The sequence below is a fragment of the Phyllobates terribilis genome, unplaced genomic scaffold (assembly GCF_046119375.1).
Source record: "Phyllobates terribilis strain yellow unplaced genomic scaffold, ASM4611937v1 Scaffold_94__1_contigs__length_6153435, whole genome shotgun sequence".
In the NCBI taxonomy this organism is placed as follows: Eukaryota; Metazoa; Chordata; class Amphibia; order Anura; family Dendrobatidae; genus Phyllobates; species Phyllobates terribilis.
Window position 1 is genome coordinate 372289 of NW_027362854.1, and position 26896 is coordinate 399184.

The following is a 26896-nucleotide window of genomic DNA, read 5'->3' on the forward strand; positions in this document are numbered from 1 at the left end:
TGGGTGGCTCCGTAGTTTGAAACCAATTCTGGTTATCGCTTCTCGGCCTTTTGGCTAAGATCAAGTGTAGTATCTGTTCTTATCAGTTTAATATCTGATACGTCCCCTATCTGGGGACCATATATTAAATGGATTTTTAGAACAGGGAGATGGAAAAAGAGCTTGCTCTGTCCACTCCACGCATTGACCTGGTATTGCAGTATCTCCAGGACCGGTGCACCCCTTCTTTAATGCAGTTTCTAAAATCAGAAAGAATTGAATTCAATGTTTTTTGTTCATTTTGCTTGTTTGTCGGATTTTGGGATGGACTCTTTGGCTTTGCTTTTCTTCTCCTCATTGGATTTTTCATGTTCAAAGTTGCAGAAGCCAGATTACAAGCTCATTTTGGTTCAACTTCAGCAACTGTGCATTGCATTGCCATGTAATGTGATGCAATGCTATCTTTCTAGCTCTCCCTTTTTACTTCCTTTTGGATAAACAGACATATTAGGCAAGCATTTTGGAGCTTTCACCTAAATAACTACAGGTGGTGAGATAAGCTGCACAATATAATTGACCTTTCAGTATATTGTTGCACACACACCATCTATTTAGCAAATGCCCTTGTTATCAACAGCAGCCTTTTAAACTCACCTGAGCTAACAGGTATGTGCGCTGGTTACTCTGCTGCGCTTAAAATTTCTTTTTTGGTTTGCTACAATGCCTTTTCTGAAACGTTGTCTCCTTCTGCTGGAACACTGACTTCTTTCATTTAATGCCTGCAGACTATAAAAGAGAACCCAACCCAAAAAGTTTGGTTGATTAGTCTGTGGCATTCTGTTAAACTGTTGCTTATGGCGGTCTCTGTGAGCTTCTCAGCGACATTCAGCCAGCCAGGTATCCTGCCTGCAGTAGATGGAATGTGGCAATGGAACGCTGGCTGCGCGTGTCATAATAGGCTCTGAGCCTTTATATACCTGTGCACAGCAGCAGCCACCTTCAGTCTGCTGCTGGACAGCCAGCAGCAGCAGCAGCAGGAGAGGTATGTAATCAGGAGCCCTCCTGCTAAGGGTAGACAGCTGCTCGTTCCACCCCACCCCCCGCCTTAATTGGTTCTCCTCCCTTCCAACGGTGTTGAGGCGGGTGGGAACAGCAGGGGGTGAAGGTGCTGTGTTTAAAGAGGTGGAGTTATGCAGATCTAAAACGCGTGGATTGCAGCAGCAGCAAGCCGAAAAGTGCAGGCATGTAAGGGATCTAGAGGTTGACAACATGTCTTCTTAACGGGAGTCCAGGAGCTCATCTCCACAAATGGACTTTTCAGGATCCTTGGGTGGCTCCGTAGTTTGAAACCAATTCTGGTTATCGCTTCTCGGCCTTTTGGCTAAGATCAAGTGTAGTATCTGTTCTTATCAGTTTAATATCTGATACGTCCCCTATCTGGGGACCATATATTAAATGGATTTTTAGAACAGGGAGATGGAAAAAGAGCTTGCTCTGTCCACTCCACGCATTGACCTGGTATTGCAGTATCTCCAGGACCGGTGCACCCCTTCTTTAATGCAGTTTCTAAAATCAGAAAGAATTGAATTCAATGTTTTTTGTTCATTTTGCTTGTTTGTCGGATTTTGGGATGGACTCTTTGGCTTTGCTTTTCTTCTCCTCATTGGATTTTTCATGTTCAAAGTTGCAGAAGCCAGATTACAAGCTCATTTTGGTTCAACTTCAGCAACTGTGCATTGCATTGCCATGTAATGTGATGCAATGCTATCTTTCTAGCTCTCCCTTTTTACTTCCTTTTGGATAAACAGACATATTAGGCAAGCATTTTGGAGCTTTCACCTAAATAACTACAGGTGGTGAGATAAGCTGCACAATATAATTGACCTTTCAGTATATTGTTGCACACACACCATCTATTTAGCAAATGCCCTTGTTATCAACAGCAGCCTTTTAAACTCACCTGAGCTAACAGGTATGTGCGCTGGTTACTCTGCTGCGCTTAAAATTTCTTTTTTGGTTTGCTACAATGCCTTTTCTGAAACGTTGTCTCCTTCTGCTGGAACACTGACTTCTTTCATTTAATGCCTGCAGACTATAAAAGAGAACCCAACCCAAAAAGTTTGGTTGATTAGTCTGTGGCATTCTGTTAAACTGTTGCTTATGGCGGTCTCTGTGAGCTTCTCAGCGACATTCAGCCAGCCAGGTATCCTGCCTGCAGTAGATGGAATGTGGCAATGGAACGCTGGCTGCGCGTGTCATAATAGGCTCTGAGCCTTTATATACCTGTGCACAGCAGCAGCCACCTTCAGTCTGCTGCTGGACAGCCAGCAGCAGCAGCAGCAGGAGAGGTATGTAATCAGGAGCCCTCCTGCTAAGGGTAGACAGCTGCTCGTTCCACCCCACCCCCCGCCTTAATTGGTTCTCCTCCCTTCCAACGGTGTTGAGGCGGGTGGGAACAGCAGGGGGTGAAGGTGCTGTGTTTAAAGAGGTGGAGTTATGCAGATCTAAAACGCGTGGATTGCAGCAGCAGCAAGCCGAAAAGTGCAGGCATGTAAGGGATCTAGAGGTTGACAACATGTCTTCTTAACGGGAGTCCAGGAGCTCATCTCCACAAATGGACTTTTCAGGATCCTTGGGTGGCTCCGTAGTTTGAAACCAATTCTGGTTATCGCTTCTCGGCCTTTTGGCTAAGATCAAGTGTAGTATCTGTTCTTATCAGTTTAATATCTGATACGTCCCCTATCTGGGGACCATATATTAAATGGATTTTTAGAACAGGGAGATGGAAAAAGAGCTTGCTCTGTCCACTCCACGCATTGACCTGGTATTGCAGTATCTCCAGGACCGGTGCACCCCTTCTTTAATGCAGTTTCTAAAATCAGAAAGAATTGAATTCAATGTTTTTTGTTCATTTTGCTTGTTTGTCGGATTTTGGGATGGACTCTTTGGCTTTGCTTTTCTTCTCCTCATTGGATTTTTCATGTTCAAAGTTGCAGAAGCCAGATTACAAGCTCATTTTGGTTCAACTTCAGCAACTGTGCATTGCATTGCCATGTAATGTGATGCAATGCTATCTTTCTAGCTCTCCCTTTTTACTTCCTTTTGGATAAACAGACATATTAGGCAAGCATTTTGGAGCTTTCACCTAAATAACTACAGGTGGTGAGATAAGCTGCACAATATAATTGACCTTTCAGTATATTGTTGCACACACACCATCTATTTAGCAAATGCCCTTGTTATCAACAGCAGCCTTTTAAACTCACCTGAGCTAACAGGTATGTGCGCTGGTTACTCTGCTGCGCTTAAAATTTCTTTTTTGGTTTGCTACAATGCCTTTTCTGAAACGTTGTCTCCTTCTGCTGGAACACTGACTTCTTTCATTTAATGCCTGCAGACTATAAAAGAGAACCCAACCCAAAAAGTTTGGTTGATTAGTCTGTGGCATTCTGTTAAACTGTTGCTTATGGCGGTCTCTGTGAGCTTCTCAGCGACATTCAGCCAGCCAGGTATCCTGCCTGCAGTAGATGGAATGTGGCAATGGAACGCTGGCTGCGCGTGTCATAATAGGCTCTGAGCCTTTATATACCTGTGCACAGCAGCAGCCACCTTCAGTCTGCTGCTGGACAGCCAGCAGCAGCAGCAGCAGGAGAGGTATGTAATCAGGAGCCCTCCTGCTAAGGGTAGACAGCTGCTCGTTCCACCCCACCCCCCGCCTTAATTGGTTCTCCTCCCTTCCAACGGTGTTGAGGCGGGTGGGAACAGCAGGGGGTGAAGGTGCTGTGTTTAAAGAGGTGGAGTTATGCAGATCTAAAACGCGTGGATTGCAGCAGCAGCAAGCCGAAAAGTGCAGGCATGTAAGGGATCTAGAGGTTGACAACATGTCTTCTTAACGGGAGTCCAGGAGCTCATCTCCACAAATGGACTTTTCAGGATCCTTGGGTGGCTCCGTAGTTTGAAACCAATTCTGGTTATCGCTTCTCGGCCTTTTGGCTAAGATCAAGTGTAGTATCTGTTCTTATCAGTTTAATATCTGATACGTCCCCTATCTGGGGACCATATATTAAATGGATTTTTAGAACAGGGAGATGGAAAAAGAGCTTGCTCTGTCCACTCCACGCATTGACCTGGTATTGCAGTATCTCCAGGACCGGTGCACCCCTTCTTTAATGCAGTTTCTAAAATCAGAAAGAATTGAATTCAATGTTTTTTGTTCATTTTGCTTGTTTGTCGGATTTTGGGATGGACTCTTTGGCTTTGCTTTTCTTCTCCTCATTGGATTTTTCATGTTCAAAGTTGCAGAAGCCAGATTACAAGCTCATTTTGGTTCAACTTCAGCAACTGTGCATTGCATTGCCATGTAATGTGATGCAATGCTATCTTTCTAGCTCTCCCTTTTTACTTCCTTTTGGATAAACAGACATATTAGGCAAGCATTTTGGAGCTTTCACCTAAATAACTACAGGTGGTGAGATAAGCTGCACAATATAATTGACCTTTCAGTATATTGTTGCACACACACCATCTATTTAGCAAATGCCCTTGTTATCAACAGCAGCCTTTTAAACTCACCTGAGCTAACAGGTATGTGCGCTGGTTACTCTGCTGCGCTTAAAATTTCTTTTTTGGTTTGCTACAATGCCTTTTCTGAAACGTTGTCTCCTTCTGCTGGAACACTGACTTCTTTCATTTAATGCCTGCAGACTATGAAAGAGAACCCAACCCAAAAAGTTTGGTTGATTAGTCTGTGGCATTCTGTTAAACTGTTGCTTATGGCGGTCTCTGTGAGCTTCTCAGCGACATTCAGCCAGCCAGGTATCCTGCCTGCAGTAGATGGAATGTGGCAATGGAACGCTGGCTGCGCGTGTCATAATAGGCTCTGAGCCTTTATATACCTGTGCACAGCAGCAGCCACCTTCAGTCTGCTGCTGGACAGCCAGCAGCAGCAGCAGGAGAGGTATGTAATCAGGAGCCCTCCTGCTAAGGGTAGACAGCTGCTCGTTCCACCCCACCCCCCGCCTTAATTGGTTCTCCTCCCTTCCAACGGTGTTGAGGCGGGTGGGAACAGCAGGGGGTGAAGGTGCTGTGTTTAAAGAGGTGGAGTTATGCAGATCTAAAACGCGTGGATTGCAGCAGCAGCAAGCCGAAAAGTGCAGGCATGTAAGGGATCTAGAGGTTGACAACATGTCTTCTTAACGGGAGTCCAGGAGCTCATCTCCACAAATGGACTTTTCAGGATCCTTGGGTGGCTCCGTAGTTTGAAACCAATTCTGGTTATCGCTTCTCGGCCTTTTGGCTAAGATCAAGTGTAGTATCTGTTCTTATCAGTTTAATATCTGATACGTCCCCTATCTGGGGACCATATATTAAATGGATTTTTAGAACAGGGAGATGGAAAAAGAGCTTGCTCTGTCCACTCCACGCATTGACCTGGTATTGCAGTATCTCCAGGACCGGTGCACCCCTTCTTTAATGCAGTTTCTAAAATCAGAAAGAATTGAATTCAATGTTTTTTGTTCATTTTGCTTGTTTGTCGGATTTTGGGATGGACTCTTTGGCTTTGCTTTTCTTCTCCTCATTGGATTTTTCATGTTCAAAGTTGCAGAAGCCAGATTACAAGCTCATTTTGGTTCAACTTCAGCAACTGTGCATTGCATTGCCATGTAATGTGATGCAATGCTATCTTTCTAGCTCTCCCTTTTTACTTCCTTTTGGATAAACAGACATATTAGGCAAGCATTTTGGAGCTTTCACCTAAATAACTACAGGTGGTGAGATAAGCTGCACAATATAATTGACCTTTCAGTATATTGTTGCACACACACCATCTATTTAGCAAATGCCATTGTTATCAACAGCAGCCTTTTAAACTCACCTGAGCTAACAGGTATGTGCGCTGGTTACTCTGCTGCGCTTAAAATTTCTTTTTTGGTTTGCTACAATGCCTTTTCTGAAACGTTGTCTCCTTCTGCTGGAACACTGACTTCTTTCATTTAATGCCTGCAGACTATAAAAGAGAACCCAACCCAAAAAGTTTGGTTGATTAGTCTGTGGCATTCTGTTAAACTGTTGCTTATGGCGGTCTCTGTGAGCTTCTCAGCGACATTCAGCCAGCCAGGTATCCTGCCTGCAGTAGATGGAATGTGGCAATGGAACGCTGGCTGCGCGTGTCATAATAGGCTCTGAGCCTTTATATACCTGTGCACAGCAGCAGCCACCTTCAGTCTGCTGCTGGACAGCCAGCAGCAGCAGCAGCAGGAGAGGTATGTAATCAGGAGCCCTCCTGCTAAGGGTAGACAGCTGCTCGTTCCACCCCACCCCCCGCCTTAATTGGTTCTCCTCCCTTCCAACGGTGTTGAGGCGGGTGGGAACAGCAGGGGGTGAAGGTGCTGTGTTTAAAGAGGTGGAGTTATGCAGATCTAAAACGCGTGGATTGCAGCAGCAGCAAGCCGAAAAGTGCAGGCATGTAAGGGATCTAGAGGTTGACAACATGTCTTCTTAACGGGAGTCCAGGAGCTCATCTCCACAAATGGACTTTTCAGGATCCTTGGGTGGCTCCGTAGTTTGAAACCAATTCTGGTTATCGCTTCTCGGCCTTTTGGCTAAGATCAAGTGTAGTATCTGTTCTTATCAGTTTAATATCTGATACGTCCCCTATCTGGGGACCATATATTAAATGGATTTTTAGAACAGGGAGATGGAAAAAGAGCTTGCTCTGTCCACTCCACGCATTGACCTGGTATTGCAGTATCTCCAGGACCGGTGCACCCCTTCTTTAATGCAGTTTCTAAAATCAGAAAGAATTGAATTCAATGTTTTTTGTTCATTTTGCTTGTTTGTCGGATTTTGGGATGGACTCTTTGGCTTTGCTTTTCTTCTCCTCATTGGATTTTTCATGTTCAAAGTTGCAGAAGCCAGATTACAAGCTCATTTTGGTTCAACTTCAGCAACTGTGCATTGCATTGCCATGTAATGTGATGCAATACTATCTTTCTAGCTCTCCCTTTTTACTTCCTTTTGGATAAACAGACATATTAGGCAAGCATTTTGGAGCTTTCACCTAAATAACTACAGGTGGTGAGATAAGCTGCACAATATAATTGACCTTTCAGTATATTGTTGCACACACACCATCTATTTAGCAAATGCCCTTGTTATCAACAGCAGCCTTTTAAACTCACCTGAGCTAACAGGTATGTGCGCTGGTTACTCTGCTGCGCTTAAAATTTCTGTTTTGGTTTGCTACAATGCCTTTTCTGAAACGTTGTCTCCTTCTGCTGGAACACTGACTTCTTTCATTTAATGCCTGCAGACTATAAAAGAGAACCCAACCCAAAAAGTTTGGTTGATTAGTCTGTGGCATTCTGTTAAACTGTTGCTTATGGCGGTCTCTGTGAGCTTCTCAGCGACATTCAGCCAGCCAGGTATCCTGCCTGCAGTAGATGGAAAGTGGCAATGGAACGCTGGCTGCGCGTGTCATAATAGGCTCTGAGCCTTTATATACCTGTGCACAGCAGCAGCCACCTTCAGTCTGCTGCTGGACAGCCAGCAGCAGCAGCAGCAGGAGAGGTATGTAATCAGGAGCCCTCCTGCTAAGGGTAGACAGCTGCTCGTTCCACCCCACCCCCCGCCTTAATTGGTTCTCCTCCCTTCCAACGGTGTTGAGGCGGGTGGGAACAGCAGGGGGTGAAGGTGCTGTGTTTAAAGAGGTGGAGTTATGCAGATCTAAAACGCGTGGATTGCAGCAGCAGCAAGCCGAAAAGTGCAGGCATGTAAGGGATCTAGAGGTTGACAACATGTCTTCTTAACGGGAGTCCAGGAGCTCATCTCCACAAATGGACTTTTCAGGATCCTTGGGTGGCTCCGTAGTTTGAAACCAATTCTGGTTATCGCTTCTCGGCCTTTTGGCTAAGATCAAGTGTAGTATCTGTTCTTATCAGTTTAATATCTGATACGTCCCCTATCTGGGGACCATATATTAAATGGATTTTTAGAACAGGGAGATGGAAAAAGAGCTTGCTCTGTCCACTCCACGCATTGACCTGGTATTGCAGTATCTCCAGGACCGGTGCACCCCTTCTTTAATGCAGTTTCTAAAATCAGAAAGAATTGAATTCAATGTTTTTTGTTCATTTTGCTTGTTTGTCGGATTTTGGGATGGACTCTTTGGCTTTGCTTTTCTTCTCCTCATTGGATTTTTCATGTTCAAAGTTGCAGAAGCCAGATTACAAGCTCATTTTGGTTCAACTTCAGCAACTGTGCATTGCATTGCCATGTAATGTGATGCAATGCTATCTTTCTAGCTCTCCCTTTTTACTTCCTTTTGGATAAACAGACATATTAGGCAAGCATTTTGGAGCTTTCACCTAAATAACTACAGGTGGTGAGATAAGCTGCACAATATAATTGACCTTTCAGTATATTGTTGCACACACACCATCTATTTAGCAAATGCCCTTGTTATCAACAGCAGCCTTTTAAACTCACCTGAGCTAACAGGTATGTGCGCTGGTTACTCTGCTGCGCTTAAAATTTCTTTTTTGGTTTGCTACAATGCCTTTTCTGAAACGTTGTCTCCTTCTGCTGGAACACTGACTTCTTTCATTTAATGCCTGCAGACTATAAAAGAGAACCCAACCCAAAAAGTTTGGTTGATTAGTCTGTGGCATTCTGTTAAACTGTTGCTTATGGCGGTCTCTGTGAGCTTCTCAGCGACATTCAGCCAGCCAGGTATCCTGCCTGCAGTAGATGGAATGTGGCAATGGAACGCTGGCTGCGCGTGTCATAATAGGCTCTGAGCCTTTATATACCTGTGCACAGCAGCAGCCACCTTCAGTCTGCTGCTGGACAGCCAGCAGCAGCAGCAGCAGGAGAGGTATGTAATCAGGAGCCCTCCTGCTAAGGGTAGACAGCTGCTCGTTCCACCCCACCCCCCGCCTTAATTGGTTCTCCTCCCTTCCAACGGTGTTGAGGCGGGTGGGAACAGCAGGGGGTGAAGGTGCTGTGTTTAAAGAGGTGGAGTTATGCAGATCTAAAACACGTGGATTGCAGCAGCAGCAAGCCGAAAAGTGCAGGCATGTAAGGGATCTAGAGGTTGACAACATGTCTTCTTAACGGGAGTCCAGGAGCTCATCTCCACAAATGGACTTTTCAGGATCCTTGGGTGGCTCCGTAGTTTGAAACCAATTCTGGTTATCGCTTCTCGGCCTTTTGGCTAAGATCAAGTGTAGTATCTGTTCTTATCAGTTTAATATCTGATACGTCCCCTATCTGGGGACCATATATTAAATGGATTTTTAGAACAGGGAGATGGAAAAAGAGCTTGCTCTGTCCACTCCACGCATTGACCTGGTATTGCAGTATCTCCAGGACCGGTGCACCCCTTCTTTAATGCAGTTTCTAAAATCAGAAAGAATTGAATTCAATGTTTTTTGTTCATTTTGCTTGTTTGTCGGATTTTGGGATGGACTCTTTGGCTTTGCTTTTCTTCTCCTCATTGGATTTTTCATGTTCAAAGTTGCAGAAGCCAGATTACAAGCTCATTTTGGTTCAACTTCAGCAACTGTGCATTGCATTGCCATGTAATGTGATGTAATGCTATCTTTCTAGCTCTCCCTTTTTACTTCCTTTTGGATAAACAGACATATTAGGCAAGCATTTTGGAGCTTTCACCTAAATAACTACAGGTGGTGAGATAAGCTGCACAATATAATTGACCTTTCAGTATATTGTTGCACACACACCATCTATTTAGCAAATGCCCTTGTTATCAACAGCAGCCTTTTAAACTCACCTGAGCTAACAGGTATGTGCGCTGGTTACTCTGCTGCGCTTAAAATTTCTTTTTTGGTTTGCTACAATGCCTTTTCTGAAACGTTGTCTCCTTCTGCTGGAACACTGACTTCTTTCATTTAATGCCTGCAGACTATAAAAGAGAACCCAACCCAAAAAGTTTGGTTGATTAGTCTGTGGCATTCTGTTAAACTGTTGCTTATGGCGGTCTCTGTGAGCTTCTCAGCGACATTCAGCCAGCCAGGTATCCTGCCTGCAGTAGATGGAATGTGGCAATGGAACGCTGGCTGCGCGTGTCATAATAGGCTCTGAGCCTTTATATACCTGTGCACAGCAGCAGCCACCTTCAGTCTGCTGCTGGACAGCCAGCAGCAGCAGCAGCAGGAGAGGTATGTAATCAGGAGCCCTCCTGCTAAGGGTAGACAGCTGCTCGTTCCACCCCACCCCCCGCCTTAATTGGTTCTCCTCCCTTCCAACGGTGTTGAGGCGGGTGGGAACAGCAGGGGGTGAAGGTGCTGTGTTTAAAGAGGTGGAGTTATGCAGATCTAAAACGCGTGGATTGCAGCAGCAGCAAGCCGAAAAGTGCAGGCATGTAAGGGATCTAGAGGTTGACACCATGTCTTCTTAACGGGAGTCCAGGAGCTCATCTCCACAAATGGACTTTTCAGGATCCTTGGGTGGCTCCGTAGTTTGAAACCAATTCTGGTTATCGCTTCTCGGCCTTTTGGCTAAGATCAAGTGTAGTATCTGTTCTTATCAGTTTAATATCTGATACGTCCCCTATCTGGGGACCATATATTAAATGGATTTTTAGAACAGGGAGATGGAAAAAGAGCTTGCTCTGTCCACTCCACGCATTGACCTGGTATTGCAGTATCTCCAGGACCGGTGCACCCCTTCTTTAATGCAGTTTCTAAAATCAGAAAGAATTGAATTCAATGTTTTTTGTTCATTTTGCTTGTTTGTCGGATTTTGGGATGGACTCTTTGGCTTTGCTTTTCTTCTCCTCATTGGATTTTTCATGTTCAAAGTTGCAGAAGCCAGATTACAAGCTCATTTTGGTTCAACTTCAGCAACTGTGCATTGCATTGCCATGTAATGTGATGCAATGCTATCTTTCTAGCTCTCCCTTTTTACTTCCTTTTGGATAAACAGACATATTAGGCAAGCATTTTGGAGCTTTCACCTAAATAACTACAGGTGGTGAGATAAGCTGCACAATATAATTGACCTTTCAGTATATTGTTGCACACACACCATCTATTTAGCAAATGCCCTTGTTATCAACAGCAGCCTTTTAAACTCACCTGAGCTAACAGGTATGTGCGCTGGTTACTCTGCTGCGCTTAAAATTTCTTTTTTGGTTTGCTACAATGCCTTTTCTGAAACGTTGTCTCCTTCTGCTGGAACACTGACTTCTTTCATTTAATGCCTGCAGACTATAAAAGAGAACCCAACCCAAAAAGTTTGGTTGATTAGTCTGTGGCATTCTGTTAAACTGTTGCTTATGGCGGTCTCTGTGAGCTTCTCAGCGACATTCAGCCAGCCAGGTATCCTGCCTGCAGTAGATGGAATGTGGCAATGGAACGCTGGCTGCGCGTGTCATAATAGGCTCTGAGCCTTTATATACCTGTGCACAGCAGCAGCCACCTTCAGTCTGCTGCTGGACAGCCAGCAGCAGCAGCAGCAGGAGAGGTATGTAATCAGGAGCCCTCCTGCTAAGGGTAGACAGCTGCTCGTTCCACCCCACCCCCCGCCTTAATTGGTTCTCCTCCCTTCCAACGGTGTTGAGGCGGGTGGGAACAGCAGGGGGTGAAGGTGCTGTGTTTAAAGAGGTGGAGTTATGCAGATCTAAAACGCGTGGATTGCAGCAGCAGCAAGCCGAAAAGTGCAGGCATGTAAGGGATCTAGAGGTTGACACCATGTCTTCTTAACGGGAGTCCAGGAGCTCATCTCCACAAATGGACTTTTCAGGATCCTTGGGTGGCTCCGTAGTTTGAAACCAATTCTGGTTATCGCTTCTCGGCCTTTTGGCTAAGATCAAGTGTAGTATCTGTTCTTATCAGTTTAATATCTGATACGTCCCCTATCTGGGGACCATATATTAAATGGATTTTTAGAACAGGGAGATGGAAAAAGAGCTTGCTCTGTCCACTCCACGCATTGACCTGGTATTGCAGTATCTCCAGGACCGGTGCACCCCTTCTTTAATGCAGTTTCTAAAATCAGAAAGAATTGAATTCAATGTTTTTTGTTCATTTTGCTTGTTTGTCGGATTTTGGGATGGACTCTTTGGCTTTGCTTTTCTTCTCCTCATTGGATTTTTCATGTTCAAAGTTGCAGAAGCCAGATTACAAGCTCATTTTGGTTCAACTTCAGCAACTGTGCATTGCATTGCCATGTAATGTGATGCAATGCTATCTTTCTAGCTCTCCCTTTTTACTTCCTTTTGGATAAACAGACATATTAGGCAAGCATTTTGGAGCTTTCACCTAAATAACTACAGGTGGTGAGATAAGCTGCACAATATAATTGACCTTTCAGTATATTGTTGCACACACACCATCTATTTAGCAAATGCCCTTGTTATCAACAGCAGCCTTTTAAACTCACCTGAGCTAACAGGTATGTGCGCTGGTTACTCTGCTGCGCTTAAAATTTCTTTTTTGGTTTGCTACAATGCCTTTTCTGAAACGTTGTCTCCTTCTGCTGGAACACTGACTTCTTTCATTTAATGCCTGCAGACTATAAAAGAGAACCCAACCCAAAAAGTTTGGTTGATTAGTCTGTGGCATTCTGTTAAACTGTTGCTTATGGCGGTCTCTGTGAGCTTCTCAGCGACATTCAGCCAGCCAGGTATCCTGCCTGCAGTAGATGGAATGTGGCAATGGAACGCTGGCTGCGCGTGTCATAATAGGCTCTGAGCCTTTATATACCTGTGCACAGCAGCAGCCACCTTCAGTCTGCTGCTGGACAGCCAGCAGCAGCAGCAGCAGGAGAGGTATGTAATCAGGAGCCCTCCTGCTAAGGGTAGACAGCTGCTCGTTCCACCCCACCCCCCGCCTTAATTGGTTCTCCTCCCTTCCAACGGTGTTGAGGCGGGTGGGAACAGCAGGGGGTGAAGGTGCTGTGTTTAAAGAGGTGGAGTTATGCAGATCTAAAACGCGTGGATTGCAGCAGCAGCAAGCCGAAAAGTGCAGGCATGTAAGGGATCTAGAGGTTGACAACATGTCTTCTTAACGGGAGTCCAGGAGCTCATCTCCACAAATGGACTTTTCAGGATCCTTGGGTGGCTCCGTAGTTTGAAACCAATTCTGGTTATCGCTTCTCGGCCTTTTGGCTAAGATCAAGTGTAGTATCTGTTCTTATCAGTTTAATATCTGATACGTCCCCTATCTGGGGACCATATATTAAATGGATTTTTAGAACAGGGAGATGGAAAAAGAGCTTGCTCTGTCCACTCCACGCATTGACCTGGTATTGCAGTATCTCCAGGACCGGTGCACCCCTTCTTTAATGCAGTTTCTAAAATCAGAAAGAATTGAATTCAATGTTTTTTGTTCATTTTGCTTGTTTGTCGGATTTTGGGATGGACTCTTTGGCTTTGCTTTTCTTCTCCTCATTGGATTTTTCATGTTCAAAGTTGCAGAAGCCAGATTACAAGCTCATTTTGGTTCAACTTCAGCAACTGTGCATTGCATTGCCATGTAATGTGATGTAATGCTATCTTTCTAGCTCTCCCTTTTTACTTCCTTTTGGATAAACAGACATATTAGGCAAGCATTTTGGAGCTTTCACCTAAATAACTACAGGTGGTGAGATAAGCTGCACAATATAATTGACCTTTCAGTATATTGTTGCACACACACCATCTATTTAGCAAATGCCCTTGTTATCAACAGCAGCCTTTTAAACTCACCTGAGCTAACAGGTATGTGCGCTGGTTACTCTGCTGCGCTTAAAATTTCTTTTTTGGTTTGCTACAATGCCTTTTCTGAAACGTTGTCTCCTTCTGCTGGAACACTGACTTCTTTCATTTAATGCCTGCAGACTATAAAAGAGAACCCAACCCAAAAAGTTTGGTTGATTAGTCTGTGGCATTCTGTTAAACTGTTGCTTATGGCGGTCTCTGTGAGCTTCTCAGCGACATTCAGCCAGCCAGGTATCCTGCCTGCAGTAGATGGAATGTGGCAATGGAACGCTGGCTGCGCGTGTCATAATAGGCTCTGAGCCTTTATATACCTGTGCACAGCAGCAGCCACCTTCAGTCTGCTGCTGGACAGCCAGCAGCAGCAGCAGCAGGAGAGGTATGTAATCAGGAGCCCTCCTGCTAAGGGTAGACAGCTGCTCGTTCCACCCCACCCCCCGCCTTAATTGGTTCTCCTCCCTTCCAACGGTGTTGAGGCGGGTGGGAACAGCAGGGGGTGAAGGTGCTGTGTTTAAAGAGGTGGAGTTATGCAGATCTAAAACGCGTGGATTGCAGCAGCAGCAAGCCGAAAAGTGCAGGCATGTAAGGGATCTAGAGGTTGACAACATGTCTTCTTAACGGGAGTCCAGGAGCTCATCTCCACAAATGGACTTTTCAGGATCCTTGGGTGGCTCCGTAGTTTGAAACCAATTCTGGTTATCGCTTCTCGGCCTTTTGGCTAAGATCAAGTGTAGTATCTGTTCTTATCAGTTTAATATCTGATACGTCCCCTATCTGGGGACCATATATTAAATGGATTTTTAGAACAGGGAGATGGAAAAAGAGCTTGCTCTGTCCACTCCACGCATTGACCTGGTATTGCAGTATCTCCAGGACCGGTGCACCCCTTCTTTAATGCAGTTTCTAAAATCAGAAAGAATTGAATTCAATGTTTTTTGTTCATTTTGCTTGTTTGTCGGATTTTGGGATGGACTCTTTGGCTTTGCTTTTCTTCTCCTCATTGGATTTTTCATGTTCAAAGTTGCAGAAGCCAGATTACAAGCTCATTTTGGTTCAACTTCAGCAACTGTGCATTGCATTGCCATGTAATGTGATGCAATGCTATCTTTCTAGCTCTCCCTTTTTACTTCCTTTTGGATAAACAGACATATTAGGCAAGCATTTTGGAGCTTTCACCTAAATAACTACAGGTGGTGAGATAAGCTGCACAATATAATTGACCTTTCAGTATATTGTTGCACACACACCATCTATTTAGCAAATGCCCTTGTTATCAACAGCAGCCTTTTAAACTCACCTGAGCTAACAGGTATGTGCGCTGGTTACTCTGCTGCGCTTAAAATTTCTTTTTTGGTTTGCTACAATGCCTTTTCTGAAACGTTGTCTCCTTCTGCTGGAACACTGACTTCTTTCATTTAATGCCTGCAGACTATAAAAGAGAACCCAACCCAAAAAGTTTGGTTGATTAGTCTGTGGCATTCTGTTAAACTGTTGCTTATGGCGGTCTCTGTGAGCTTCTCAGCGACATTCAGCCAGCCAGGTATCCTGCCTGCAGTAGATGGAATGTGGCAATGGAACGCTGGCTGCGCGTGTCATAATAGGCTCTGAGCCTTTATATACCTGTGCACAGCAGCAGCCACCTTCAGTCTGCTGCTGGACAGCCAGCAGCAGCAGCAGCAGGAGAGGTATGTAATCAGGAGCCCTCCTGCTAAGGGTAGACAGCTGCTCGTTCCACCCCACCCCCCGCCTTAATTGGTTCTCCTCCCTTCCAACGGTGTTGAGGCGGGTGGGAACAGCAGGGGGTGAAGGTGCTGTGTTTAAAGAGGTGGAGTTATGCAGATCTAAAACGCGTGGATTGCAGCAGCAGCAAGCCGAAAAGTGCAGGCATGTAAGGGATCTAGAGGTTGACAACATGTCTTCTTAACGGGAGTCCAGGAGCTCATCTCCACAAATGGACTTTTCAGGATCCTTGGGTGGCTCCGTAGTTTGAAACCAATTCTGGTTATCGCTTCTCGGCCTTTTGGCTAAGATCAAGTGTAGTATCTGTTCTTATCAGTTTAATATCTGATACGTCCCCTATCTGGGGACCATATATTAAATGGATTTTTAGAACAGGGAGATGGAAAAAGAGCTTGCTCTGTCCACTCCACGCATTGACCTGGTATTGCAGTATCTCCAGGACCGGTGCACCCCTTCTTTAATGCAGTTTCTAAAATCAGAAAGAATTGAATTCAATGTTTTTTGTTCATTTTGCTTGTTTGTCGGATTTTGGGATGGACTCTTTGGCTTTGCTTTTCTTCTCCTCATTGGATTTTTCATGTTCAAAGTTGCAGAAGCCAGATTACAAGCTCATTTTGGTTCAACTTCAGCAACTGTGCATTGCATTGCCATGTAATGTGATGTAATGCTATCTTTCTAGCTCTCCCTTTTTACTTCCTTTTGGATAAACAGACATATTAGGCAAGCATTTTGGAGCTTTCACCTAAATAACTACAGGTGGTGAGATAAGCTGCACAATATAATTGACCTTTCAGTATATTGTTGCACACACACCATCTATTTAGCAAATGCCCTTGTTATCAACAGCAGCCTTTTAAACTCACCTGAGCTAACAGGTATGTGCGCTGGTTACTCTGCTGCGCTTAAAATTTCTTTTTTGGTTTGCTACAATGCCTTTTCTGAAACGTTGTCTCCTTCTGCTGGAACACTGACTTCTTTCATTTAATGCCTGCAGACTATAAAAGAGAACCCAACCCAAAAAGTTTGGTTGATTAGTCTGTGGCATTCTGTTAAACTGTTGCTTATGGCGGTCTCTGTGAGCTTCTCAGCGACATTCAGCCAGCCAGGTATCCTGCCTGCAGTAGATGGAATGTGGCAATGGAACGCTGGCTGCGCGTGTCATAATAGGCTCTGAGCCTTTATATACCTGTGCACAGCAGCAGCCACCTTCAGTCTGCTGCTGGACAGCCAGCAGCAGCAGCAGCAGGAGAGGTATGTAATCAGGAGCCCTCCTGCTAAGGGTAGACAGCTGCTCGTTCCACCCCACCCCCCGCCTTAATTGGTTCTCCTCCCTTCCAACGGTGTTGAGGCGGGTGGGAACAGCAGGGGGTGAAGGTGCTGTGTTTAAAGAGGTGGAGTTATGCAGATCTAAAACGCGTGGATTGCAGCAGCAGCAAGCCGAAAAGTGCAGGCATGTAAGGGATCTAGAGGTTGACAACATGTCTTCTTAACGGGAGTCCAGGAGCTCATCTCCACAAATGGACTTTTCAGGATCCTTGGGTGGCTCCGTAGTTTGAAACCAATTCTGGTTATCGCTTCTCGGCCTTTTGGCTAAGATCAAGTGTAGTATCTGTTCTTATCAGTTTAATATCTGATACGTCCCCTATCTGGGGACCATATATTAAATGGATTTTTAGAACAGGGAGATGGAAAAAGAGCTTGCTCTGTCCACTCCACGCATTGACCTGGTATTGCAGTATCTCCAGGACCGGTGCACCCCTTCTTTAATGCAGTTTCTAAAATCAGAAAGAATTGAATTCAATGTTTTTTGTTCATTTTGCTTGTTTGTCGGATTTTGGGATGGACTCTTTGGCTTTGCTTTTCTTCTCCTCATTGGATTTTTCATGTTCAAAGTTGCAGAAGCCAGATTACAAGCTCATTTTGGTTCAACTTCAGCAACTGTGCATTGCATTGCCATGTAATGTGATGCAATGCTATCTTTCTAGCTCTCCCTTTTTACTTCCTTTTGGATAAACAGACATATTAGGCAAGCATTTTGGAGCTTTCACCTAAATAACTACAGGTGGTGAGATAAGCTGCACAATATAATTGACCTTTCAGTATATTGTTGCACACACACCATCTATTTAGCAAATGCCCTTGTTATCAACAGCAGCCTTTTAAACTCACCTGAGCTAACAGGTATGTGCGCTGGTTACTCTGCTGCGCTTAAAATTTCTTTTTTGGTTTGCTACAATGCCTTTTCTGAAACGTTGTCTCCTTCTGCTGGAACACTGACTTCTTTCATTTAATGCCTGCAGACTATAAAAGAGAACCCAACCCAAAAAGTTTGGTTGATTAGTCTGTGGCATTCTGTTAAACTGTTGCTTATGGCGGTCTCTGTGAGCTTCTCAGCGACATTCAGCCAGCCAGGTATCCTGCCTGCAGTAGATGGAATGTGGCAATGGAACGCTGGCTGCGCGTGTCATAATAGGCTCTGAGCCTTTATATACCTGTGCACAGCAGCAGCCACCTTCAGTCTGCTGCTGGACAGCCAGCAGCAGCAGCAGCAGGAGAGGTATGTAATCAGGAGCCCTCCTGCTAAGGGTAGACAGCTGCTCGTTCCACCCCACCCCCCGCCTTAATTGGTTCTCCTCCCTTCCAACGGTGTTGAGGCGGGTGGGAACAGCAGGGGGTGAAGGTGCTGTGTTTAAAGAGGTGGAGTTATGCAGATCTAAAACGCGTGGATTGCAGCAGCAGCAAGCCGAAAAGTGCAGGCATGTAAGGGATCTAGAGGTTGACAACATGTCTTCTTAACGGGAGTCCAGGAGCTCATCTCCACAAATGGACTTTTCAGGATCCTTGGGTGGCTCCGTAGTTTGAAACCAATTCTGGTTATCGCTTCTCGGCCTTTTGGCACGATCTATCAGGTTTACCTGTGTGGTCTTGCCTGTGAGGTGCTCTTGGTACCCTTTCTCTCGGCCTGGGGGGATCGTTCCTCTTCGGAGGGACTTAACCCCCCTGCTGCTATTGGGAGGAAGGATTAGTCCGGGAGCAACGGGAAGGGATCCCATGAAGGCTTGCGCCTTTCAGAGAGAAGAGTCGGTACGTTCCTGAGTGAAGGATGCCGGCAACGCTCACATATTCATCGGGTGATGCCCGGATGCGGAACACCGTGAGGATTGAAGTTGGAGCAGCATCGAGGATGGAGAAGAATTTGGACTACATCTGCCATAGGATTCTTCTTGGAGTTCTGGAGTTTCGGCGGGAAGACATATTCTGCTTCCAGGACAACGAGTACAAGGGGACATACACCATCACCTTCAAGAGCCAGGGATGCTGTCAGCAACTCGTACAAAAGGTAAACGAGAAAAACTACTTAGATGAATTGGATGGACTAACCTTTTGTCTCTTGTATGCTTATGACGAGATCCCCATCGTGGTGCATTTCCCGAACCCCTTTGTGGAAGCTGCAGACATCTCGACCTACCTTACCCGCTATTGTGATGATCTGAGATACCTGGGTACTGTGAAGAACGCGGTAGGCTTCTGGTGCGGCAAGAGAAGGTATATGGCCCGTCTAAAGAGGGACCTTAGTGGAGTGGGAGGAATGCTACACCCTCCCTCAACCTTCGTAATCGGTAAGAGCAGAGGCTACTTATTTTATCCTGGAATGCCAGTATGTTGCAGGAACTGTGGACAAATGGGTCATACCCAAACGTCCTGCACGGGCAGGAAAGTAGACCGCTGCAATAATTGCAGCTGTTACGGACATTTAATGAAGGACTGTCCCGCTGGGAGGAAATGTAATCTCTGCGGTGAGGCGGGGCACATGTTCCGAGGATGCCCCAACAGGACCAGGACCAGGACCTACGCAGAAGCTGCATCTTCTGAAGCTGAGCCGATGCGCCCACCGGTCTTCACTGGCAGGCCGGCGTCGGAGGGCGGTTCGAAGGGCGAGAAGGCTGGGATGGAGCAGGGAGCCGGAGGCCCCTCAGGGGCGGCACCTGCATCGAAGTCCCTTAACGATGGGCGGACCTCGCATGGACCGGAGCGGGGGGGTCCTCCTTCTGGGAGGGTATCCTCCGTATCGATGGTTCCCGATACCGATCCTGTTGGGCTGGAGGGTGGTGCCCCTGTGCGGTTGGCTACAGGGGACCACGCAGCGATGGCCTCAGGATCTTCCAGGGCGATTAGCCAGCCAGATGAGGGGGCTTTGCTTCTAGGTGGCGAACATCAGGAAATCTGTGTTGCTGATCTTGTCCTGATGGACCAGTCTCCCCCCCTGGAGGAGGTGGAGGAAGAGGAGGACTGCACCAGTGACCTAGTGGAGTCTGCCCCGAAAAAGAGACGGAATGTCGAAGCCCCAGCGTCTCCTGGAATGTGGCTGGGAACCGTGACCTACGAGGGGGCAACCGCCGGCTCACAGAATATCGAGTCGTTTGGGTCCTCTAGCCCGGATGTCCTGGAGCAATTTGATATACAGGGCTTTGAGTCAGGTGTCCTCATGGAAGATCCACCACCCTGACCTATGAATGCCCACATTAAGACTTGTCTCACTGAATGTGAGGTCATTAAAGAGCCCAGTTCGTAGGGCTGCTCTATTCAAGTATTTAGAAACCACTGACTTTGACATATGTTTATTACAGGAATGCGGAATACAACATGCACTAAATTATAATGATATCAAGACAGATTGGAGACTGGGGCCCTCCATCTGGTCTGGCTCCAATGACAACAAGTCAGCGGGGGTGGGCTTCCTCTGTCGTGGGAGAAATATTACTATAAATGCTGTCACAGAAATAGTACCAGGCAGAGTGGTTTTAGTGCATTTTAAATTTAATGGTTTTACCCTACGTGTAATGAATATTTATGCTCCCCCTGATAAGCAAGAGAGAATTAATTTATTTGGGATATTGCCATTGTACTGTACTGGGTCATCTCCCCTGATCGTAGGGGGTGATTTTAATTGTCTTTGTGCTAGTGAACAACGAGCAGGGGGTGACCCTTTACGCAAATTGGATAAGTCATGTCATCTATTGAAAGATTTTATAACTGATTTTAAATTATGCGATGCGTGGAGGTCACTCCTGCCGACGGACCCTGGTTATACGTGGTCCGGAAGAGGGGTGTCCTCCAGGATCGATTTTATTTTCCTATCAGATGATTTTAACCCTGTAAAATGTGTTTTAACATCAAATATATTTTCTGACCATAAGGGCTTGGAGGTGCATCTAGAATATCGGGATGAACAGAGGGTCAACAGGGGCCTCTGGCGTCTAAGTACATACCTGCTGGAGGACCCTCTGATTCGACAAGACTTTGGTAAAGCCTATCAAGCCTGGCGGCGACAAAAACCTTCTGATGCCCCTATGGCAACCTGGTGGGAAAATTTGAAAAAAAAAGTCAGAATGTTTTTTATAAAAGCAGGGAGACGTAAAGCTAGAGAGAAAAAAAGATGTTTTAGTGATCTTAACACCAAACTACAAACACTTTTTAAATTCAAAGAGCTAGGGGTGGAGGTGGGAGATGATATTGCTAGCCTAAAAATTGAAATTCAGAACTGCATAGACACAAAGGGGAAAGAGATTATTTTTAACTCTAGAGTGCAGCACTTGGAGGAGGGGGAGAAGTGCTCTCGCTTCTTCTTCAAAAAAGTCATGGATAAAAGAGAAGTGATCACAAATCTAGAGGGTGAAACATCTATGCAGGGAATGTTGAATGCTACTTTTAACTTTTATAAGCATCTTTTTAGTAAAAAGTGTATAGATGAGTCCTTTTTATCTGATGCTCTTAATGATCTCGATTTTAAGTTAAATTTTACAGACCAGGAGTTTTTAGAACGCGATATTGTTTTAGAGGAATTATTTTATGTTTTTAAAAGTTTCTCTAAGGGTAAAGCACCTGGGTGTGACGGACTACCTGTAGAGTTTTACCTTACTTTTTGGGACATTTTAAAAGAGGACCTTTTTATGCTTTTTAAAGAAGTTTTTATTTGTGAACAGTTGCCATTTTCGTGGAGGAGAGGAGTGGTGTCTTTGATATATAAAAAAGGTGACCGCAGTACTCTAGCGAATTGGAGACCCATAACTCTCCTAAATGTTGATTACAAGGTACTTGCTAAGGTGGTTGCAGACCGGCTCAGGAGTGTCATTGCCAAACTAATCCAGCCTGAGCAGGTTTGTAGTGTACCAGGCAGAAGTATTTCAGAGGTTTTAAACGTATTAAGGGATGTAATTTGGTATTCCAGAGACCGGGGTCAAAATGTAGCTCTTTTAGCCCTAGATTTTGAAAAAGCTTTCGATAGAGTCTCTCATAGATTTCTTTTTAGAGTTTTAAAAAGAATGGGTATCCCTAATATGCTTTTAAATTGTATTAAGATTTTATATAAAAATTGTTTTAGTCAAATTTCTCTTAATGGCTTTTTAACAGATGGAGTTCCCCTTGAGTCCGGAGTGAAGCAGGGATGCCCCTTGTTGCCCATCCTGTTCATCTGCGCCATGGAGCCCCTGCTGAGCGCAATAAGGAAAGACAAAGTGATTAGAGGGGTTCCTGTTCCAGGCGGAGGTGGCAGTGATGTGAGAGTCTTTGGCTACATGGATGACGTGACGGTTGTGTGCGTGGACCCTGCTTCCCTCCGGAGGGCGGTGTTGCGCATTGATTTTTTTTCCCAGGCATCCGGTTTTAAACTTAATTTAAATAAATCTGAATGTCTGACTTTGGGATCCTGGGACACCGCCCAACTCCCGCAGCTCACTATAAAACGAGACAATGTAAAAATTCTTGGAGTTGTTTTTAACGAGGAGAATGTGGGAACTCAAAGCTGGGAGAATGTCATAGAAAAAATGTCAAAGAAAATATCATTTTGGGGTTTGAGGTCCCTAACAATGGAGGGGAAAATTTTAATTATAAAATCAGTGTTGTTACCCCTCATACTGTATATAGCTATGGTGTACCCCCCCTCTGATGTTTTAATTAAAAAAATGACTAGGATGATCTTTATGTTTTTATGGAACTCCAAAATGGAAAAATTAAGGCGAGAAATAATGAGGAAGAATAAAATGAAAGGCGGAAGGGATGTCCCCGATTTACATATTTATTTGCATTTAAATTATTTCTGCTTTTGTTTCAAACATTTTAATGGTAATAGTGCGCTAAGTTATTTTTTAAAATATACTTGTGGGATGATTTTTAAAAGATGGTTTAAGTTGTCGTTGAATTCCCCTGTTTTACTATGCCCCCCCAAACACCAAGCAATCTTAGAAAAGACTGTTCGATTTTATAGCCTTGGTGATTTTAATATGGACATTTTTAAAGACCGCAAGAAGCTTTTATCTTTTCTGAGGAGGAATGAAGATGTGACCCGCATAGTAAATTTCTCAGAAGAGAGATCGAAGCAAGTTTGGAAGAATGTCTTCGGGAAATTCTTAGCAAATGGACATAAGGACATCGCATGGATGGTGGTCCACCAGTGCCTCCCCACCAGAGAGTTTCAACACAGGAGAGGCCTGGTGGCCAGAGCCAAATGCCCCAGAGACTCATGTATTAATGACGAAACCACCTTGCACCTTATGTGGAATTGCCCATTTGCACAGGAACTTTGGCACAAAGTTGGGATTCTTTTAAAATGGACTTGCGGTTTAAGAGATTTTAACCATGAATATGTTTTATATGGCCTTTTTAAATGTCCGACCCCTCAACAGTATTGTATATGTTGGTGTATGATTAACTGTTTTAAAGACGCCCTTTGGAAGGCACGCAATATTTTACTTTTTAAACGTGATGCTATTTCTGTGAAGGATTGTCTTAAAATTGCTTTTAGCCAGATGTATATTTATTACTTGAGGGATGTCAAATGTATTGGGAGGAGGGATGCTAATCGTATATGGGGTTTTTATGGGTGGAATTCTGTGTTTTAATAATGTACTGTTTGTGTTGTTGTTTTTGATTGTAAACCATCTTTTACGCACTTAATAAATTATGTTGAAACCTGATCTGTTCTTATCAGTTTAATATCTGATACGTCCCCTATCTGGGGACCATATATTAAATGGATTTTTAGAACAGGGAGATGGAAAAAGAGCTTGCTCTGTCCACTCCACGCATTGACCTGGTATTGCAGTATCTCCAGGACCGGTGCACCCCTTCTTTAATGCAGTTTCTAAAATCAGAAAGAATTGAATTCAATGTTTTTTGTTCATTTTGCTTGTTTGTCGGATTTTGGGATGGACTCTTTGGCTTTGCTTTTCTTCTCCTCATTGGATTTTTCATGTTCAAAGTTGCAGAAGCCAGATTACAAGCTCATTTTGGTTCAACTTCAGCAACTGTGCATTGCATTGCCATGTAATGTGATGCAATGCTATCTTTCTAGCTCTCCCTTTTTACTTCCTTTTGGATAAACAGACATATTAGGCAAGCATTTTGGAGCTTTCACCTAAATAACTACAGGTGGTGAGATAAGCTGCACAATATAATTGACCTTTCAGTATATTGTTGCACACACACCATCTATTTAGAAAATGCCCTTGTTATCAACAGCAGCCTTTTAAACTCACCTGAGCTAACAGGTATATGCGCTGGTTACTCTGCTGCGCTTAAAATTTCTTTTTTGGTTTGCTACAATGCCTTTTCTGAAACGTTGTCTCCTTCTGCTGGAACACTGACTTCTTTCATTTAATGCCTGCAGACTATAAAAGAGAACCCAACCCAAAAAGTTTGGTTGATTAGTCTGTGGCATTCTGTTAAACTGTTGCTTATGGCGGTCTCTGTGAGCTTCTCAGCGACATTCAGCCAGCCAGGTATCCTGCCTGCAGTAGATGGAATGTGGCAATGGAACGCTGGCTGCGCGTGTCATAATAGGCTCTGAGCCTTTATATACCTGTGCACAGCAGCAGCCACCTTCAGTCTGCTGCTGGACAGCCAGCAGCAGCAGCAGCAGGAGAGGTATGTAATCAGGAGCCCTCCTGCTAAGGGTAGACAGCTGCTCGTTCCACCCCACCCCCCGCCTTAATTGGTTCTCCTCCCTTCCAACAGTGTTGAGGCGGGTGGGAACAGCAGGGGGTGAAGGTGCTGTGTTTAAAGAGGTGGAGTTATGCAGATCTAAAACGCGTGGATTGCAGCAGCAGCAAGCCGAAAAGTGCAGGCATGTAAGGGATCTAGAGGTTGACAACATGTCTTCTTAACGGGAGTCCAGGAGCTCATCTCCACAAATGGACTTTTCAGGATCCTTGGGTGGCTCCGTAGTTTGAAACCAATTCTGGTTATCGCTTCTCGGCCTTTTGGCTACGATCAAGTGCTTTATTGCAGGAGATTGTGGTTGAAGGGCACTCGGGTACCCCTCTCCTTGGCCTGGCAGGATCGTCCACTTTGGTGGACTTAACCTGCTTGCTGCTATTAGGGAGAGGGCTTAGTCCCAGGGTAACGAGTTGCGATCCCCCAGCTTCCAGGTGTTTTTCGCTGCAAGAACACTGGGAGCGCAGATTGCAAGCGGCTGCAATTTGCAACCTTGTTGCGTTTTTCCATGGAGGTTGACCCTAACCTCGTGCCTCTTTATGCGAGGCTAAAAAACTCTATCCGAGTTCACTTCACGGCGGGTGGCTCGGATATGAGGAAATTAGGGTATGTAGTCCAGGACGTGCTCAGGAACCTTCTTGGCGTACAAAGGAATGAAATTCTCTCCATCCAGGATTATCCCAGAAGAGGTGACTATGACATCACATTCACCGGAGAAGGTATTTTTAGAGATGTACTAGAAAAGTTAAAAAAAGTTGAAAATAGTCCTGTTTTGAAAGGGATACAAATTGTTGAGCACGTCCTGGATGAGGTAAGACTGGTTATTGTAAAAATATTTTCGCCCTTTGTTTCTGCTCCAGAAGTAATGTCATTTCTAGCAATTTATTTTAAAAGTGTTAAATGTATTGGGAAGATATTAAACGAATATAACATATGGACATCTAAGTGGAAATTCCTTGTGAAGTGTACAAGAGATCCAAATACACCAGGTGGTATACGGCTCCCCCCTGCCCGTTTCAAAATTGGGCAAACAAATGGGGATTTCTTCTTTTCTGGGATGCCAGTATATTGCAGAAATTGTGGGCGCTATGGTCATTCAAAAGAAAACTGTCATGTATCATGTAGAAATTGTGCTAGTGAAGAACATGAGACAAAAGAATGCCCTAAGGAAAAGAAATGCAGTTTTTGCCAGACTCCAGGTCACTTTTATTTTTCTTGCCCTCACAGATTTCGGGAAGATGAGCAAAAGGGGAAGTCCAAGACGTCCGACCAAGGACCAAAAGATCAGACCACCCCTCAGGAGGAGGAACAACAACCTGGAGCCTCTGGAGACAATAAGGGAGTACCAAATAGTGAAGTGTCTCCAGAGTCTATGACAGGTAAAATACCAAATCCCAAAACCTGGCTGCAGGACCTGCGGGAGTCCAAAAGGAGGGCTGAGAAGGAGCAGAAGGGCACTACTGGTAAGGTCAAAAGGGACCGGCAAAAGGCCGACACAGAAGCCCATGCCCAGTCTGGGTCTCCTAGTGCTGAGGGCGCTGAGTGGATAAAGGTGGGTCCTAAGAAAAAGAAAAAGGGTGGTTCGGAGGAGGCAGCAGGAGGTGAACAGATGGACACTTCTCCAGAAGGGGACGTGGACGCTGGACCCTCAGGGGTTTCGGTCTCCGCTGCTACAGGTGGGGACCGGGATCTTGCTGCCTCTGAAGAGTCAGAGGCTCTGCCTTGTGCGCAACCTCCTCCTATAGGACGACCTTCTACAGGTCAAACAGGGGCGGCGGAACCCCTCGGGGACCCACCTGATGAGGAACTGCATGGCCAGCCAATGGAGACCCAGCGGATTCTGCCAGCCAGCCCTCCGAGCTATGCCAGTGTAGCGTCGGGTTTATATAAATGTGGTAATCTTTCCTCCTCCACGGAGACTCTCGTGACGATACTATCAGATGAGGAGGGAGGCGCAAGCCCAGTGGTCTGATCAGGTTCATCGGACAGGTAAATCCGTTGCTCTTAGTTACCTAATTAAAATTTCTACATTTTCTAATGATGGCTGAACTCAAAGGTATTTCCCTCAACGTGAGAGGCATAAAATCTAACACGAGAAGAACTGCTCTTTTTAATTTTTTTACGTGTTTTACTGCATCTGTATTTTTTCTGCAAGAATGTAATATCCCACATGAAATGTCATATCAAAAATATAAAGATGAGTGGAAGTGTGGGCCATCTGTCTGGTCCGGATCGAATGCTGCAGGATCAGCGGGTGTAGCCATACTTTTTAAAGGGAACGTTTTAATTGATTTTATTCAGGAAATTTTACCAGGTCGTATTTTATTAGTGAAAGCTTTTATTGATGGTATTAGATGGCAGTTTTTAAATTTTTATGGATCCCCAGAGAAAAATGAAAGAGCCGAAATGCTTGATCTTTTACCATTATTTATTAATAACTCTGAACCTTTTATCTTAGCAGGGGAT

The 26896-nt window shown here is 44.9% G+C and overlaps 15 non-coding genes across 15 annotated transcripts; all 15 read left to right on the forward strand.

Moving 5' to 3' along the window:
- The first annotated feature begins 34 nt into the window (after positions 1 to 34).
- On the forward strand, positions 35 to 225 carry LOC141198033 (U2 spliceosomal RNA). The gene has a single exon (XR_012269999.1). It is a non-coding gene; the product is annotated as a U2 spliceosomal RNA (small nuclear RNA).
- Positions 226 to 1340: 1115 nt separating this feature from the next.
- Positions 1341 to 1531, forward strand: LOC141198034 (U2 spliceosomal RNA). The gene has a single exon (XR_012270000.1). It is a non-coding gene; the product is annotated as a U2 spliceosomal RNA (small nuclear RNA).
- Positions 1532 to 2646: 1115 nt separating this feature from the next.
- LOC141198035 (U2 spliceosomal RNA) lies at positions 2647 to 2837 on the forward strand. The gene has a single exon (XR_012270001.1). It is a non-coding gene; the product is annotated as a U2 spliceosomal RNA (small nuclear RNA).
- A 1115-nt stretch (positions 2838 to 3952) lies between these two features.
- On the forward strand, positions 3953 to 4143 carry LOC141198036 (U2 spliceosomal RNA). The gene has a single exon (XR_012270002.1). It is a non-coding gene; the product is annotated as a U2 spliceosomal RNA (small nuclear RNA).
- Positions 4144 to 5255: 1112 nt separating this feature from the next.
- LOC141198037 (U2 spliceosomal RNA) lies at positions 5256 to 5446 on the forward strand. The gene has a single exon (XR_012270003.1). It is a non-coding gene; the product is annotated as a U2 spliceosomal RNA (small nuclear RNA).
- A 1115-nt stretch (positions 5447 to 6561) lies between these two features.
- On the forward strand, positions 6562 to 6752 carry LOC141198038 (U2 spliceosomal RNA). The gene has a single exon (XR_012270004.1). It is a non-coding gene; the product is annotated as a U2 spliceosomal RNA (small nuclear RNA).
- A 1115-nt stretch (positions 6753 to 7867) lies between these two features.
- Positions 7868 to 8058, forward strand: LOC141198040 (U2 spliceosomal RNA). Its single transcript, XR_012270006.1, has one exon. It is a non-coding gene; the product is annotated as a U2 spliceosomal RNA (small nuclear RNA).
- A 1115-nt stretch (positions 8059 to 9173) lies between these two features.
- LOC141198041 (U2 spliceosomal RNA) lies at positions 9174 to 9364 on the forward strand. The gene has a single exon (XR_012270007.1). It is a non-coding gene; the product is annotated as a U2 spliceosomal RNA (small nuclear RNA).
- A 1115-nt stretch (positions 9365 to 10479) lies between these two features.
- LOC141198042 (U2 spliceosomal RNA) lies at positions 10480 to 10670 on the forward strand. Its single transcript, XR_012270008.1, has one exon. It is a non-coding gene; the product is annotated as a U2 spliceosomal RNA (small nuclear RNA).
- Positions 10671 to 11785: 1115 nt separating this feature from the next.
- On the forward strand, positions 11786 to 11976 carry LOC141198043 (U2 spliceosomal RNA). The gene has a single exon (XR_012270009.1). It is a non-coding gene; the product is annotated as a U2 spliceosomal RNA (small nuclear RNA).
- A 1115-nt stretch (positions 11977 to 13091) lies between these two features.
- LOC141198044 (U2 spliceosomal RNA) lies at positions 13092 to 13282 on the forward strand. Its single transcript, XR_012270010.1, has one exon. It is a non-coding gene; the product is annotated as a U2 spliceosomal RNA (small nuclear RNA).
- A 1115-nt stretch (positions 13283 to 14397) lies between these two features.
- LOC141198045 (U2 spliceosomal RNA) lies at positions 14398 to 14588 on the forward strand. Its single transcript, XR_012270011.1, has one exon. It is a non-coding gene; the product is annotated as a U2 spliceosomal RNA (small nuclear RNA).
- A 1115-nt stretch (positions 14589 to 15703) lies between these two features.
- LOC141198046 (U2 spliceosomal RNA) lies at positions 15704 to 15894 on the forward strand. Its single transcript, XR_012270012.1, has one exon. It is a non-coding gene; the product is annotated as a U2 spliceosomal RNA (small nuclear RNA).
- A 1115-nt stretch (positions 15895 to 17009) lies between these two features.
- LOC141198047 (U2 spliceosomal RNA) lies at positions 17010 to 17200 on the forward strand. The gene has a single exon (XR_012270013.1). It is a non-coding gene; the product is annotated as a U2 spliceosomal RNA (small nuclear RNA).
- A 6175-nt stretch (positions 17201 to 23375) lies between these two features.
- LOC141197905 (U2 spliceosomal RNA) lies at positions 23376 to 23565 on the forward strand. The gene has a single exon (XR_012269925.1). It is a non-coding gene; the product is annotated as a U2 spliceosomal RNA (small nuclear RNA).
- The last annotated feature ends 3331 nt before the right edge of the window (positions 23566 to 26896 follow it).